The sequence below is a fragment of the Lepidochelys kempii genome, chromosome 1 (assembly GCF_965140265.1).
Source record: "Lepidochelys kempii isolate rLepKem1 chromosome 1, rLepKem1.hap2, whole genome shotgun sequence".
NCBI lineage: Eukaryota > Metazoa > Chordata > Testudines > Cheloniidae > Lepidochelys > Lepidochelys kempii.
Genome location: NC_133256.1, coordinates 242,533,814 through 242,551,340, shown reverse-complemented (window position 1 = coordinate 242,551,340; position 17,527 = coordinate 242,533,814). Strand labels below are relative to the sequence as shown.

Genomic DNA, 17,527 nt, shown 5'->3' with positions numbered 1-17,527 from the left:
TCCACAATGGGACCCGATGCAGATACAGCTATAGTGCTGAGCACAATGGGGCCCTAATCCATGATTTGGACCTCTACACACTACTGAGATACAGAAGCTGCTATTCTTTATTATTTGTAAGTGAGCAATCAAGACACCGGCCATAGGAGTGCAGGAAGCTTGTAGCGTTTACACAAGGAGCAATTTGGGGTATAAGGATGTGGTGATTCCTGCTCTTTTCCTTTCCTCACTAAATTCTTCCCACCCCCTCACTCCCCTACTTTTGGATTAAAAAGCAGGGAGATATTACATTGCTGGCTTTGTAAACTAACAAAAGGAGCCTTGAGACATTAATATTTATTTATCCATTTGTGTCTGTTTTTCCTGTTCCTCCTTTTTTTTGATCTACTCAGACCCCTAACTTTTTTATCTTCCTCTCCCATATATACAAATCCATCCCTGCTATGAATTCTACCTCATTTTTTTCCTACTGTCTCTAGACTCTGCTCTTCTCCATTTTCTATGTTCAGTGGTTTGTGCTGCTGATTTCTGGCTTTTGTCCCCTCTGCATTTAATTCAGGCAGCTTCCTCTTCCTCCTTCTCTCGGTATCAGCAGGAATGGCACCAGAGAGGGAGGCTCTCAGTTCCTGTGCCCAGACCTGGCATGGTCAAGAGCCACTGAGAACTACAATTTTGCGGGAAAATCCTGCTGAGCCCTGAGCTGAAGCATGCTCAGAGTGGCTGCAACATTAGGGAATTAAGTTACAAAGCTCTAGAAAGTGTCTGAGTATATGCAAACTATGATTTTTTTTCAAAAGGCTTGTAACTGTGGCCAAAGTTGAGTGGATTTTCACAGGGACAGCAAAAGGTACGTCCCTGACATAAAGAACATGCCCCTTGCTAAATTTTAAGTCCCTGGTCCAAAGTATGGGAGCACTAGAGTTCCTCAATTAAAAGTTCACCAGAATATTTTAACATGGGCAAACCAACATATTTTTCCCTACCCTCATTCTCAGAAATGATTGACCTGTTTTGGTAGAAATTTGCCAAAAAATATAATCAGTATGAGACAGATGGCTGGTATGTAAAATTTCAGTCCAAAGGGTTAAAGTTTGGCAGAGTTATAAGCAACTAAAAATAAGCTCTAATCATGGGAAATATTGGGCAATCTTAATAATAGGTAGTGCTACCAACCCCAGCTATGCCATGTAAAATCTGACTCCAGAACTTGGGTTTTGGCAGATAGAAGCTGTTTTGGTTGATTACCGGAGGGCTTTTTGAACATTTGGTTTTAATGCATAAAAAATTGCACTTTTTACTCTGAAATTTAAAATCGCAGAACTCTCTTTTTCCTTCCTGTCTCTCTCTAGATTCAGGAAACACGCTCATTCCTACCTTCACTCTTGTTTCCCTGTGGACACACAAAGAGAATGTGACCATAATCTGAAAGTGGTAAACTGCGATATCTGCCACACGGGTGTAGGAAGATTGCAATTATTAAGCTCCTCAACCTGCCTTGACTATTATTACCGTAATTCTTGTTCTTACTGCTGCTGATGCTTCTGCTTCTCGCTCTAGACCACCATCTTCCCTTTCCCCTGCATTTAATGCTCTTCTCCACTTCCTGTGATTTTTCTTTTTCTCTTGTTTCTTTTCCTCACTTTGTTCTTTGCGGAGAAGAAAACTATATTCAGGCCTTGTGGAAGAAGGTGTCTCCTGGAAGAGGTATAATTTCTGAAATGTAATAATGAGGCATAGAGCAGCACAGAATGTAGGACATCGGATTTCAATACTTCCCCTCTCCCTTTTCAGAATAAATGCAGAGATGGCAGAAGAAAGTGTATGTCCCTCGGCTTCTCTTTGTGTTTTTTCCCAATCTAGTTTCCCTTTTCCCAAACCTAGGCCCAGTTCTTTTTTGTCTTAACCTCCTCATGCTCTTGTGAATCCTACCTCATTTCTTGCTCCTTTTCCTTCAGTCTCTAGACTCTCTTTTCCTCCCCTCTGTTCACGGTTTAGTGTCTGAAAAATCAGGATAAACTTTCTCTCTTGTTTCTTTACCACCCCTTGTCCTTTGCTCAGAGGAGAAGTGGATTTCAGCCTTTTGAAGGAAGGCTTCTCCTAGGAGGAGAAGAGATGGTGACACTTAATAATGATGGTTCCGTTGCTCTGAAGGCTGGGCCCTGGGCTTCAATACCCTGCTTCCTCCCATCTCCTATGAACACTGAGCCCATAATAGGACTCTACTTTCCTGGGCTTTGTCTCCCAATATCGCGCTACTCTTTAATGGAATTTTCCCTTTATTTAGGTTTCACCCCAAATGCTTAGTATTCCCTATAGGGGAACCCCACCCTCCCCTGCTTCATTCCTCTCCATCACATACACTCATGCTCTTCAGTGGAAGTCTGTTCTTGGGCTTCATTCTCTCAACACACACACAAATTTAGGCTGCACCTCACATGTTGAGATCCACCCCACCTCCTACTAGCCCACATTCCTCCATTAATTGGACCTCTACGTCCTGGGCTTGACCCTTCAGCGCATACTACTCCCCCAAGGGACTCACCGTCTGTCTTGGACTTCACTGTCCAAACGCATATTACTCTACCACACGCCTGAGCTTCAGCCCCATCACAGACACACTCTCACACTGCTCCCCACAATGAGAAACCCTCCATGTGAGCTTCACCCCAAAACACACTGCTCCTTCAATGAGGGGAGCCCCCTTTCCATGGTCTTGTCCCCCAAGGACACACAGTAAATGCACCTCACCTACCAATGGGGTCTCCCACTCCTTGGTTCCATTCCCCTGGTGGGCACTATGCTCCCCCGTAGCCTTACTTTGTTTTTCTGGGCTTCACCCCCATGACACATGCAGCTTTCCTGTCAATCCACACCGCATCCCCCTCATTTATTGCTGCCCGATTAGCACCCAGCCCTGCCCTGGAGAGAGCTGCCCTGCTGGGGACGAGGGCGGGGGAGGTGAAGTCCCAGGATGGCTTCCTTTCTATTGGCTACCGCTCTGCCTTCCCTAAGAGGCATGATCCCAAATGCATACCATTGAGTCCAGCTGGGCAGTCACACAGGGACCAGCCCAGGGTTGTCTCCCCTCTCTGCCATTGGGGTAAACAACACAAGCCCTCATGTCAGTTAAACTGCCCTCCCCGACATTCCAGGCCCCGCCATGTATTCCATGCATCTTGCCCCCCCTCTCAGTTCAGGAAGGGCTGTTGCATCTTAGCTTGGCCAGTCTAGTGCCCTGCACCAAGCCCTTTCTTCACACACAGATACTGAATTTTAAATGTTCCCAATTAGTATTAAATTGTTAAAGCTAGGGATGCAATAAACCACACTTAGTTTTTGGGTTCGAGTCTCTAAATCAGTTACAGACAATTTAATTTAGTAGCGGGCCCTGGATGACCCTTTGAATGATTGAAACAAACTTTATTCAGAAATAAAATGGTTAGTTAAGCAAACAGCCCTACAATTACCATTTACACAAGTACTACAATTATACTCAATTTCAAAGATGATATAGTGTATCAATGGGTGATCAATCCACTGGTAACAGAATGAAGTATAGCTTTACAATCCCATAACCTGTTACAAAATCATGTAACAAAAATGACTAGGGGTATAGAACAGCTTCCATATGAGGAGAGATTAATAAATCTGGGATTTTTCAGTTTGGGAAAGAGATGACTAAGGGGGGATGATAGAGGTCTATAAAATCATGACTGGTGTGGAGAAAGTAAATAAGGAAGTGTTATTTACTCCTTCTCATAACACAAGAACTAGGGGTCACCAAATGAAATTAATAGGCAACAGGTTTAAAACAAACAAAAGGAAATATTTCTTCACACAACACACAGTCAACCTGTGGAATGCTTTGCCAGAGGATGTTGTGAAGGCCAAGACTATAACAGGGTTCAAAAAAGAACTACATAAGTTCATGAAGGATAGGTCCATCAATGCCTATTAGCCAGGATGAGCAGGGATGGTGTCCTTTGCCTCTGTTTGCCAGAAGCTGGCAATGGGCAACAGAGGATGGACCACTTGATGATTACCTGTTCTGTTCATTCCCTCTGGGGCACCTGGCATTGGCCACTGTCAGAAGACAGGATACTGGGCTAGATGGACCTTTGGTCTGACCCAGTATTGCCATTCTTATGTAATGGTAACCTTCTAGTGTGTGTTAATTGGAAATCTCTCACAATTTAGCAAGGCTACTCCTCTTATAACCTATTACAATATTAATGAACATTAAACCTACACATTACCATATCTGTATTTCTGCCACCTCTTTACTGGCTTTTTACATTACACATTATTTAAATTAACATCTGCACCAATGTCCTTCCCATGCTATCAGTATAACTAGCATTTTCAGAAAACATTCCAAAGTCTCAAAAACATTCAAGCAGGGCTAATCTAAGCTGTGTCAGGAGCTGTACCAACCCCCAGAAGCCCAAGGACAGGGGCAACCCAAGATGCCTCCCCACAGTCCCTGTACCAGGCTCTGCAGGAGTCAGACTCAGAGGCTGGCAGCTGCTGGTGCTAGATTCACTGAGGGAGCAGGAGAGAGATGCAAGGCGTGTGCAGGGAACAGAATGAAGTCCATAGGGGCACTGAATGAGTGAGAAAGGACCGCGGGGAGCCAGCCAAGGGGCCTGGGATGGGGCAGAGTGTGGGGTGGGGGGAGAGGGAGGGAGGGCGGTATTAACAGCAACAATTCGTGCCAACCCCTAGAACTCAGGCCCTACTCAAAACTTTCTGGGTGGCTGGCGGGCTGGGCACTGGGGAGTGGGGCCCTGGTTTGGTGCAGCTGGTTAGGCTGGTGGGTAACCAGATCCGCCTCCTCTCTGAACCCGCCTGTGCCTCGCCCAGTGCCCCCAGGGAAATGTCCCCCGGGCTCTGATTGTCTAACCCCTCTGGCATGTCTGCCTTTCCCCCCCCCTCCTCTGTTTCGCACCCTTTGCCTTCGCTACTTTTCCTCTCTCCGCCCAACCCTCCCCTTCCTTTTCCGCTTTCCTTTTCCTCACCACTCTTTCCCCTCGGCTCTGCATAATCACAGCTGTCTAAGTCCACCATCACAGCAGTATCTCTGCAGGGTGAGGAGCAGTAGGAGGGGCTGTCAAGGGGCATTCCTGCAGTCCCAATCAGTGGCTATCCTTGGGGCTATCCTCCCTCTCCCAACACCAAGGCCTCAAGGGGACCGGGAGCGACTGGAGAGCAAGCCCACGCTGCAGTCACCCCACAGCGGTGGTGGTGGTTGGTCACAGCACCACTCAAGTTTTGCCTAGCCGCCCCTCTGTCAACAGAGGGGTGACCAGGCCAAATCTGAGTGTGAAGTATTGTGACCTGACCCACAAGGTTGGTATTCAAAGAAACCTACATCCAAAAGGTCCCTGAGAGTGGATTGCATCTGTGGTAGAATGATTTAAATATTATCTGGCTGCCAAAGAACATCAGACCCAGAGCCATCATAGGAACTATGTGGGCATTAGCTATTAATAGTGCAGGTCTTGGATAATAACAGAAGAGACTGCAGTTTTTGAAGCTACTGTCTCTTTGAGGAGAAGCAGTGCATGCACATGAGAGAGGAGAGGGAATGGAGCTATCATCAACCTTTGTGACTGATGCAAGCAATCTTTAATTGCATTCTGTTAGGTATCACCTATCGCTGTCTGACGCTGTGCTGGAAAATGCTGATTGATCAAGTCTGAATTGTTTTGTGCAAACAGTGACCATTCAATGAATTTTCAGCTAAAAGAAGGCAGGGTTTTGCTGGAAACCTTCCAGAATCTGTGGCTCTGGGTGTCTAGGATCCATGGTTCAGAGGCAGCCCTGGGAGCCAACTAGCCTGGGAGTCTGGAAGCCCTGCATTCCCTGACCCCAAGGCAGTCTGCATGGTGGGTCTGCCATAGAGCCATGGACACAAGAAGCCCATCCTAAGACTTCCAGGCTCCTGGTTCTATGACTAACCTGAAAGCCCTCATGGTTTCCAGGCTCCTTGGTCCATGCTAGGGAGGCTGGAACACCTGAGAGCTCTGGCAGGACTACCAGACTCCTGGGTCTGTGGCAGGGAGATTGTAAGCCCTGAAAGCTCCAGCCCTAGCCTTATAGCAGCCATGAAACTGACAAGAATGTCAGTTTCAGTCCGTGGCTACTGGGGTTCAGAGAGCCTATTTTGTTTTGGAAACAACATGTGTCAGTGTTTCTGAAACTTTTTTTTAATTGCCAATATGACACTGCATCCAATATTCTTCATAGTGGTATGGTTATGATATGATTATGACATAATTATGCTGCATATAGTACAATATATGTCTTGTAAAGTGTAATTGAAAAAGTTATGATTTGCTGAATATGATTATCCTATTTGTATGAATGTATCATTTTTGTATCTGGAGTTATGAACATTGATAGTGTATCTGTATTTCAAATGTGCTTACTCTGAAAAACACCCACAGTCAGCTAGCATTTCAGGTAGAACAATGAAGGAGCTAAACAGTGCTGATGACCCATCAGCAAAGACAATGGACTGTGGCAGAGCGTAACCATCCTGTAAACATTTCAGCCAGCCTGTAAGTAATCGCTGCTATGACTCAGCAAGGGCATGTGACCAGACCACATGATACTGAACTCCATTTTGGATACCTGTATTTTTCCACAAACTGGGCTGGGAACTGTTTTTGGAACCAAGGGTTCCTGCCATATGCAAACGCTATATAAGGTGGGGTGTGACATCATTTAGGGGCCTCACTTTCCACCCCAGGAGACTCCTGGAAACACCTAAGGAACAAATATTGAACTGGGGGAAGTTCTGGGTCCAGGCTAAAAGGATTTCTAGCCTGTGTATGGAAACATGGTGGACTGCTTGTATCATCAACCAGGGTGAGAAATTGCTAATTCATATCCAATCTGTCTAGTATGTTAGACTTAGTTTGTGTGTTGTTTATTTGCTAGGTAATCTGCTTTGATCTGTTTGCTGACACTTATAATCACTTAAAATCTAGCTTTTGTAGTTCATAAACTTGTTTTTTGCTTTATCTAAACCAGTGTGCCTTTGAGTGAAGTGTCTGGGGAAAAATCTCAGTTTGGTTAACACAGGCTTGTTGCATATTTTTCCCACATTGAGGGGAGAGTGAACTAATTATGAGCTTACATTGTGCAGATCCCTATGCAATGCAACACAGTATAATTTTGCAACCAGCAGAGGGTGTGAACCTGGGGAGCTGGGAAATTGGCTGGTGTCTGCTGTTTGTATTTGGGTTGCTTCGGTACATCACTCAGGCAGCTCAGTTAGGGTGGCACCACCTGCTGTCGAGTTGGGTAATAACATCCTGGTGAGGCTGGCTGTGTCTCCAACTAAGGAAGCAGTGTGAACAGGGCCAGCCCAATGGGGTGGTTAGAGGGGCACAGCGGTTCCCATGGCTCCCAGATTGCACACCGCGTGTGACAACCCGTCACAGCCAGGTTGCCGGAAATTTCAAAAAATTCAGTTTTGGTCCAATTTGGAATAAAACCACATTTTGAAATATCAAAATTTCCCAAGAACTGGAAATCCTGAGTTTTGGCCAGCTCTATTTATGAAGTAAATTACAAGTGGCATTTTCAAAAGCAGCTGATTCAGAGATACTGCCTGAAACTGTGCTATTGAATTATATTTCAGTTCTTATACCACGTCTGTCACTGTGGTCTCTGAGCACCTGGCTATCATTGAATTCAGTACAAAGGTGGAATTTTAACATAGCTGATATGAGCTCTTGTACTTCAGTCCCATCTCACTGTCTCTGTGGTGCTCTGGCAGAGTCAGAAAGGAGCAGTCATGTATCTGACTTGCCAGTGAGCCTTCACTTTAATATGAACTGCTTTGGGATTTTGTAGGTAGGAAAATTGTATTCCCCCGCATAGCGGGAGATGCCACCACAAAACTACCCTCCTGATTTACCACTATGTTACAACACAAAAGCCTTCAAAAGTCGGGGGGCGGGCAGCAGATTCCCCTTAAGTTCATGCTCCTCACCATTTTTTCACTGGTATCTCCTCCCTCCCCTCTTTTTTTCCCCTTCATCCACATACTCCCCCCCCCCCGCCCCTCACTTTTTCACTCTTTCTTCCATGCCTCACCTCCAAGGGTACAATGAGGGGGAGGCTCAAGGAGCCCAGCCCTCTGACCCCTCTCTTGGCTAGCTCTGAGCCGAGACCCAGCAACCCCTGTCTCCTGTCCTGACCATGCCCAAGACAGCAAAGCAGGGAGGCCCCACTGCCTGCACAGAAGTCAATGGCTGGGGCACTCGCTTCCCCACCCAACAGGGGAGCTCCTACTGCAGTCTCAGCACTGCAGGCTGTGAGGGGAGGTCCTGGCACTTTGTTGAGCTCCTTGCGGGGCAACAGCAAGGAGGGAGTCTAAAGCCTGGGTTCCAGGGCTTTCCATGGGGAGTGGGAGTGCTGGGCTGGACAAAACTTCTCCCTGCAGTCTCTGGGCTGGGCCCTGCCCTGCCCTAGCATCAGGGGCCTTGGCTTGGCATGTCCCAGCACTTCCTTCTCTGGCTGCAGCCCCGTAGCCCTATCTGCAGCTGGCTCTGCCCTCTCTGAGCCATGTGTCAAGCTGAGCCATGCCTATGGGGAACACTGTGCCTCACCATTTTCTCTGTGCCAGGACAGGTGCCCTACTGGAGAGGCGCCCCCTCCTTAGGAGCATTCTCTTTGCTCATCTCGCTCCATGGATTTTGCTAGAGCTGGACCCAAGGTCTAACATCTTATGAAGAGTGGGTTATTTGTGATGCAGACTTTTCTTCTCTGAGATCACCTTTCTCCCAAGCACAGGACTGAATCATTGTCTGGATTCTCTGTGTCTTCTGGTAGATGGCAGGATTGTGAGAGAAAGTGAAGAGGAGGATCTTCATCTGAGGAGAGCCTAAACACAGAGCAAACCTATGTATGTATTGAATGTGGGAGAAGCATCAGTGACAGATGTGGACTTTACTCAGCATCAGAGACTCCACACAGGAGCCACACATGAACATGAGAAAAGGTTCAGTGATAGCTCCCCCTGACTCAACGTGCTGTGGGAGTATCTGCATGGAAGGAGGGCTTTTTGACCTAGGCAGCACACTAGACCAATACTTTTTGTCAATGGTTCTAATTTATGTCACAGGGTTGTATTTTAATTTGTTGGTGAACTGGGAGTGGTGCAATTGTCTTAACTGATGATGAAATTGGTCAATAACCAAGTGTTATTGAAAGCTAAGAATGCACCAGACATGGAAAGATCCAGCAAATGGGGAGGAGAGAGGAAATAGATTTGACTTAGAAGCTGGAGAAATAATTTTTTAAAATAATTAAATTCTAAATCAAATGGTTAGGAACTTCTCAGGAGCTCTGGTGCAACTAGACATTCTGGATGGCAGCCACTTACCTGTTCCTGTAGGATCACAGAATGTGTGTGTGGGGGTGGGCAGGGGGAATGGAAGTCGGAGTCAGAAGGGGCAAAGGGGAGTAGTGAGATGGCTGCAGGAGAAACAAATGCCATCTGGAACTGCTAAGCCATGCAGGAGCAAAACTGCAACATTTTTGTCATGGCAAGTGCTGTCCTATGCCATGCAGCTCCCAACTGGGCAGCACATGCTATGAGGATCTCCTCTCCTAAGCCATCTCTGCATGGTCTAGGACTTGCACAGGAGTAGAAGGTGAGTCTTAAGCACTAAGGGATGGCAACTGTGTCCCACTGTTCTTCCACCCTAAGACACTGCTTCAGCTCCATCTCCTGCTCCTTAAGAGCAGATCTGATGGATCATGTCATTCTTTTCTTGCTGTCCTGAATCACAAAGGATCTCAGACTCATTGCCTCCCACTCTGTTCTTTTAAGGCAGCAGATGGAATCAGGCCCAGCTTACCCATCATACCTCCCCTTGTGAGCAAAACCACAGAAAAAGGCACGGATGTGGAGAAGGGAAGCAACTTGGCGGTCAGATAAGGTGGGGATCTGGAAAATAGCAGGAGAATTAGAGTTGGTCTATGGGATGGAAATGCAAATTCATACAACATATCTGTAAAAAGATAAATGATACAGCCACTTAAAGAGCTCAAGTGTATGAAGGATGGATGACGGAGATCCTCTTGGGGTGCACTTGAGACTAGAGTTTGTGGGCAGTGGGCAAGGGGATGGCCAAGAAAACAATGGATGGACTGTGTACAGGAGAGCAGAGTGGACATGGAGTGAGTGTTGGACTGGCAAGTCCAGGAAAGGCTGGGAAAGGGGGAAAAGGAAGACTTAAAAAATACTCATACAGCATAGTAATGAACATGGTATGAACCTAGATAGAGAGGATCCTCCCTGTAGTGTTGAGAACGCTTTTCATTTTATCCAGATTCAGCTTGTGACTGAACAGTCACTTTGGCCCTGGAGTACCTCGATATCTGATTTCTCCCATGTATATTTCCCATCTGTTCAGATTACACCTTCCCTCAGCAGAGAAAAGTGTTGGTTTGGTGAGTTTAACCTTTTTATAGCATGGACAATTAAATAGCTCCAGATCCTCTCCATAGCAGCTTCTTTCCCAGAGCCTGATACAATGATATAGGGGGGAAGATAGCTCAGTGGTTTGAGCATTGGCCTGCTAAACCTAGGGTTGTGAGCTCAATCCTTTAGGCGGGCCACTTAGGGATCTGGGGCAAAAATTGGGGATTGGTCCTGCTTTGAGCAAGGGGGTTGGACTAGATGACCTCCTGAGGTCCCTTCCAACCGTGATATTCTATGACATTAATAATATTATCTCAGGTATCTTATTTCAATGTATTCCATTTAGCCCATTGAATTCCAATGAGTGAGTGATTAGATTTTTAATTGCATATTTAGAAATTAAATTCACAGGTGTTGGTTTGTATTAAACAACAACAACCCATAATCTAACTATCCCTCCTTTATTTCTCACCTCTCTCCTACCCTACTTGCTCCTGCCTTGGTCTTCCACCCCAAACTGCTGAGCTACAGCTGGCCTCATAGTGACCTGCTTTTCATCATATGCAGTAACATACTGCAGAGGGCCAGACCGAGAGAAGGGACAATAGCACTTCAAGCAGCTTGCTTTGTGGGATAGAGGTGCAGTGGTCCTATCTCTTGTGGTTTTATCTAGAGTCTCGCAATATTTGGTGTTGTCCTTAAATCCCCAGCTCCTGAAGTCAAGTGATTACGTGAGAATCTTTTATTTAAAAAGGAAAAGTACACTTCTGGCCTTCTTGATTGTGCCCTGAAGACTCAAAAACCAGAAGAATTTTTTTTCAACCCACTCCCAAATATGATTTTTTAAATTCTTAAGATTTGTAAAAAGAAAAGGAGTATTTGTGGCACCTTAGAGACTAACAAATTTATTTGAGCATAAGCTGTAGCTCACAAAATTGGTTAGTCTCTAAGGTGCCACGAGTACTCCTTTTCTTTTTGCGAATACAGACTAACACGGCTGCTACTCTGAAACCTAAGATTTTTAAGTCAGTCTCCTGATTTGGGGGGCCTGACTCATGAGTTTTGAATGCTTGACGTTGGAACAATGGAGGTAGGAGACCAGAAGTCTTTTGGGGGAAGGAGAGGGGTAGTAGTCTACAATGTAGGGGGCAGAGACAGGTGACTGCTGGAGACTGAGGTGTGCTAGAAGAGGTGCAGGACTGGGAGGAAGCTGCAGGAAAGTGTCAGAAAATGGGTGTTTCCGAGGAGGGGATGCTGCACTAAGGGCTAGGAGGAAAGATAGAGGAGGTGGCTCCTGTTTTGTGTTGGTTTCCGGCAAAATTGCCAGGCAGAATCCTACACATAGGGAGCCTCTGACTCTTTACCTCTGAGTGCAGAATTCAACTCACGGGCTTTATTTTTTTAAATATTGCCTGACTATTTTGCTAGAGGCTGTTCTTAGATTTTGAGGCTGAGGCCTATTGAAGGAGGCTGCTAAGGTGCCAGGAGCTGCAAAGGAGAAGGCTCCCGCACAACACTGCGGGCAGCAGTGTGATGAATCTGCTGAGCAGCTCATTCATTCCTGGGCTTCCCCTGCCCCCAGGAGGAACCCTGGGGGATCATATTCCAGCAGGGGGAGGGTAACTCCCCTCCCACCTAGACACACCTGGCCAATGAGAGCAGGCAGGTGGAAACCCTTCTAAAAAGGGCTGTCCTGGCTGGGAGGGGCCTTTCTTGGGGACTGGCCTAGAGCAGGTAAGAGGCCAGCTGGGATATCCCTGGTGGAGACACACAAGTGCTGCAGGCCAGAGAAGGAACACCTGGCAGCCTGTGAATGCTGGTGGGAGGCTGCTAGCAGCTGTTTCTGGCTGGGAGCAGCAGTGGGGGTCAGGTCTGAGCACAGCCTGTGGGGAAACAACAGGTTGAAGGGCCCTGCTGAGGGTGAAGGGCCCCCCCACAGGAGCAGAGGCAGTGGCAGCAGCCCTGCAGGCTCTTTAACCAGCTGCCACAGCTGAGATTCCCCTCCTTTCTCCTCTGAGTTGGGAGGGGGCTGGGAGGGATGGGACCTTTCTCACTGCCCTGTCCCCCGGCCCCAGCGCATGAGTCTTTTCTGGCCTAGTGTCACACTCTCCCATATGTGCTCCCCTTGCAGCTGTTCTGCCTGGTCCTCCCTTCAGGCTCTTCCACCCTTTCAGCTCCCACTGCGACCCCTTGTCTCCTGCCTTGTTCCTCCCAGTCACTCCCTGCTTCTCTGTGCCATCCCCCTCCCATAACCCCCCAGGCCTTGCCTGCCCTCTTTGCCAGGGTCTCTACCTCCTGTCGAGCACCTACTCCCTATTTCCCATGCTCCACTTCCCTTCTGCCCCCTGTAACCAGTTCTCTCTCTGCCCCTCCTCCCTGACCTGGTTCCCTTCCCCCTTTCTGTCTATCTAGCACTGATATCTGGTCCTCTGTCCCCACTTTCCTGATGGTGCCAGCGGTGAAGGGATGAGGGAGGAGAGCTTAGGGCTCCATTTTGAGGCTGTCTTTTACTGGTAGCTCAGGAATTAGGGGGTCAAATGCTCTGTGACTACCAGTAGGAGCAGCCCTGGGCTACATGCCAGCTTGTCTGCCTAGGCTCTCAGCTCCACTTGCAGCTCCCTGCAGGGAGCCCAGGTGCTGCCCTGAGGCTTTCGGCCCCCCACTCCCTGCCAGGAGCCTACATGCTGACTGAGGCTCCCCACTCCCTGCTGAGAGCATGGCAGCCACTGGGTGGGGAGCAGAGAGCCGGGGGGCAGTCCCCAGGCTTCCAGCAAGAAGCGGGGATCTGGGATCTGGGGGGGCAGCACCCAGACTCCTAGCAGGGAGCCTCTGTGCATCAGGGCTACCAGTGGGGTATGGGGAGCCCAGGGGCAGCTGAGCAGGGAGCCAGGAGCCCAGGCAATAGCCTGGTTGGGAGTGGGGAGTCGGGTGGGTGCAGCCTGGCACTGAGTGGGGAGCCTGGCAGGTGCAGTCTGGTATGAGTGGGGAAGCTGGGCAGTAGCCCAGCCGGGAGCCTGGCAGCCAGGCTCTAGCTGGAGCCCCCCACCCCTGCAGAGAGCTCTACCATGGAGCATTTCACAGCTCTACCATGGAGCCTTGACACTGACAAGAATGACAGCCAATTGCCAATGTAAATATTGTGCGGTGTCTTTATAGCACTAATTACATGGACATAAGCCCTAGGCCTTTCATGGGCGTGGCATTTTGATGTCAGTTGTAGGTCACTTACATTGATGGGACAAGTCTGCAGTGTGTACACTATTGCTGCCTTTTAGAAACCATCCCAGAGTGCCCCACATTGACAGTTAAATTGGTGTAAGCGCTCCTGGGGAGGACACCCACTGCTGACACAAGGAGCATAGTGTGGAGATGCAAAAGTGATTTTAATTACTGCAGTGGGTGTGGCTGTACAGCTATGTAATTTAGGTCAACTGATTTTGTAGTGTAGAGTTGCCCCAAGGCATTTATTTCACTCTCATGGTTTTCCTGCTAATCTCCTGTCGTTTGGTGTTATTTTGGGGTGGGGTGAGGGGTTATTGTTTTTGCTCTCTTGGGAATGGCAGTACAGGATTCAAGGGAGCAGTGGAGAAGCCTCCATCACCCTCTGGTAGGTGGAGAGACTTGGATGGGAGAATATAGCGGGGGAACTGCTATTAGGTCTTGGCTACACATGGAGTTATTCAGGACCAGCTGAAGCTTCTTTGCTCAAGGTCCTAAGCACTGGACCATCCTTCAGGTCCAACTATTACTGTGGCTTTGAGCAGTGCTGCGGCACAAGTGCTCGAACAGCACCCTGCCCATCAGCATGTTCCTCAGCACACCCTTATTCTGGGAGCTTACCAAGGGCCAGCTTGAGTGATTTACAGCAGCTCAAACCACCCTAAAGGGGACACGGCAGAACCCCAAATTGGGACCCTGTGCTTGAACTGTTTTCCCGGCTACAGTTGTCCAAAACCAAGAGGGGAGAGAAAATGGCCCAGGAGCCCCGTGGGAACTTTGTTCTGAGTGGCAGGGGATGGTGCAGGCCAGGGGGCTGTGAGTGGCCTCTAGCAGGAAAGGGTACAAAGGAGCAGAACCGCGGGAAAGGGGACGTCTCTCTCCAGTCTGGGGAAGTGAGGGTTAAAACCAAAGAGCCGGTTCTGGAGAGGAGGACTAGAAAGTCCTGCCCAGTGGGGACTTCAGCGACCTGGAACGTCCTGTTCCCCGCAGCCCGCCGTGCACATGGCACCTGGCGCCGCACAGCTACAGCCCCGCACCCCCGGGCGTTCGCACTGAGCGACCCGCTCCTGCGGCTTCCCGCAGCCACACGGGTGAGCCGGGCGGGGGGGGGCTCGGTAATGCGGGGGGAGGGGACACAGCAGGGCGGGGCCCAGGAGGGGAAATCACTGCCTGTAGGAAGCGACAGCAACGAAGAGGGAGCTAGAGCTGGAGCCTGGACTTGGGACTGACTCAGGGAAGGAGAACGAACCAGGGCCCCTCATCCTGAAGGGATGTGCCTCGGCAGGATTTCTCCCGCACCGCCCAGCTGGACAGCTGAGGGACGGCATGGGCCGGGGGGGGGTGTCTGCGGTTTCCCCCCCAGCTCAGGGGCAGCGTGTGGGGAGCTGTACAGGGATCCTCAGGCACAGCCGGATGATCTTTAACAAAACCGAGTACGCCGCCTACCAGGATTTCAGAAAAACGTGGAAAGGAGTTTGGGGAAGATCGGTGAATGCTAAGGGAGTGGTAGAGGGAGGGGATTTAAGATGAAATTTGGAGGCGGGAGATGATGGGAGCGGGCTGGGGTCAAAGGAAAAGAGTTGTGGGGATATAAGTACATTTTTTGCAACGAGCAAACTTGATTTTTTGTTAACAAAAGAAATAAACTGCAAAACAACCCCCCCATTAAAAAAAAACTATTCTGAAATGCTGCATAAATGGTGGAACTAACCAGAAACTATAAGCAGTAACCAGATCAAAATAAAAAGCAGAAAATGAGACGTTACATAACTTAAGGCTTGTCTAAACACAAAAGGTGTGTCGCTTTAACTACATCCCTATACTGTAGTTTTAAAGTGGCACAACCCCGCTAATGACAGGTTTCAGAGTAGCAGCCATGTTAGTCTGTATTCGCAAAAAGAAAAGGAGTACTTGTGGCACCTTAGAGACTAACCAGTTTATTTGAGCATAAGCTTTCGTGAGGTACAGCTCACTTCATCGGATGCATTCAGTGGCAAATACAGTGGGGAGGTTTATATACATAGAGAACGTGAAACAATGGGTGTTACCATACACACTGTAACAAGAGAGTGATCACTTAAGGTGAGCTATTACCAGCGGGGGGGCGGGGAAATCTTTTGCAGTGATAATCAAGGTGGGCCATTTCCAGCAGTTGACAAGAACATCTGAGGAACGGTGGGGGGGGGAGGGGAATAAACATGGGGAAATAGTTTTACTTTGTGTAATGACCCATCCACTCCCAGTCTCAATTCAAGCCTAAATTAATTGTATCCAGTTTGCAAATTAATTCCAATTCAGCAGTCTCTTATTGGAGTCTGTTTTTGAAGTACCACCCTATACCGGAAACCTACTGACCGCTATTCCTACCTACATGCCTCTAGCTTTCATCCAGACCACACCACATGATCCATTGTCTACAACCAAGCTCTACAACGCATTTGCTCCAACCCCTCAGACAGAGACAAACACCTACAAGATCTCTATCAAGCATTCTTACAACTACAATACCCACCTGAGGAAGTGAAGAAACAGATTGACAGAGCCAGAAGAGTTCCCAGAAGTCACCTACTACAGGAGAGGCCCAACAAAGAAAATAACAGAACGCCACTAGCCATCACCTTCAGCCCCCAACTAAAACCCCTCCTACGCATCATCAAAGATCTACAGCCTATCCTGAAGGATGACCCTTCACTCTCACAGATCTTGGGAGACAGGCCAGTCCTTGCTTACAGACAGCCCCCCAACCTGAAGCAAATACTCACCAGCAACCACACAACAAAACCACTAACCCAGGAACCTATCCTTGCAACAAAGCCCGTTGCCAACTGTGTCCACATATCTATTCAGAGGACACCATCATAGGGCCTAGTCACAGCAGCCACACTATCAGAGGCTCGTTCACTTGCACATCTACCAATGTGATATATGCCATCATGTGCCAGCAATGCCCCTCTACCATGTACATTGGTCAGACTGGACAGTCTCTACGTACAAGAATAAATGGACACAAATCAGACATCAAGAATTATAAAATTCAAAAACCAGTTGGAGAACACTTTCAGTCTCTTTGGTCACTCGATTACAGACCTAAAAGTTGCAATTCTTCAACAAAAAACTTCTCAACTGCTGGAAATGGTGCATCTTGATTATCACTATAAAAGGTTCCCCCCCTGCTCCCTCCCCCCGCTCTCCTGCTGGTAATAGCTCTGAATGCATCCGATGAAGTGAGCTGTAGCTCACGAAAGGTTATGCTCAAATAAATTTGTTAGTCTCTAAGGTGCCACAAGTACTCCTTTTCTTTTTGCGAACCCCCCTAATGTAGACACAGATATACTTATATAAAAGTGCTTATGTAGGTATGGCTTATTCCAGTATTGGAAGGCAGAGTGGATAAAAGTTTATTTGTTTTACATTTAAAAAATTGGATTTTTTCATTTAAATATATTTTTGTTTTTAAAAATAAACCTGTTTTAAAATTATTTTGATAATTATGACAAGTTATGTTAAGGCCTAAACTTGCTTGAAACTATTTAAATAAATAAATGTGCTGCATCAGGGAACTCTCCGCAGATTTGAATGAATTAAAGGGTACTGCTTTTCTAATGATGTACATCGTCAGGGTAAACATCTTTAACTTTTGAGGTCAAAGTCCTGTACTGCATTAAGTAAGAACCTATATCATTTTCCATCTTTACAATGCAATGAAAGTTGGTATTCAAATTTTTCCAAATGTAAGTACTTCAGAGGTTTTTGTTTTGTTTGAAGGAAAAAGCTTTTCCTTCATTTCCTTTTGGTTTCAGTTTAGCTAGCAGGTGTAGAGAGAATATTTCCTTCATTTGGACTAGTTAATTCAAAGTTGAGAAA

General features: G+C 47.6%; 1 protein-coding gene across 1 annotated transcript in view; it reads left to right on the top strand.

Moving 5' to 3' along the window:
- The first annotated feature begins 14,645 nt into the window (after positions 1 to 14,645).
- LOC140901774 (uncharacterized) overlaps positions 14,646 to 17,527 on the top strand; it is a 33,836-nt gene continuing 30,954 nt past the window's right edge. Inside the window, exon 1 of the mRNA XM_073321258.1 lies at positions 14,646 to 14,754. The gene's annotated coding sequence lies outside the window, so the exon portion shown is untranslated. The remainder of the gene's footprint in view (positions 14,755 to 17,527) is intronic.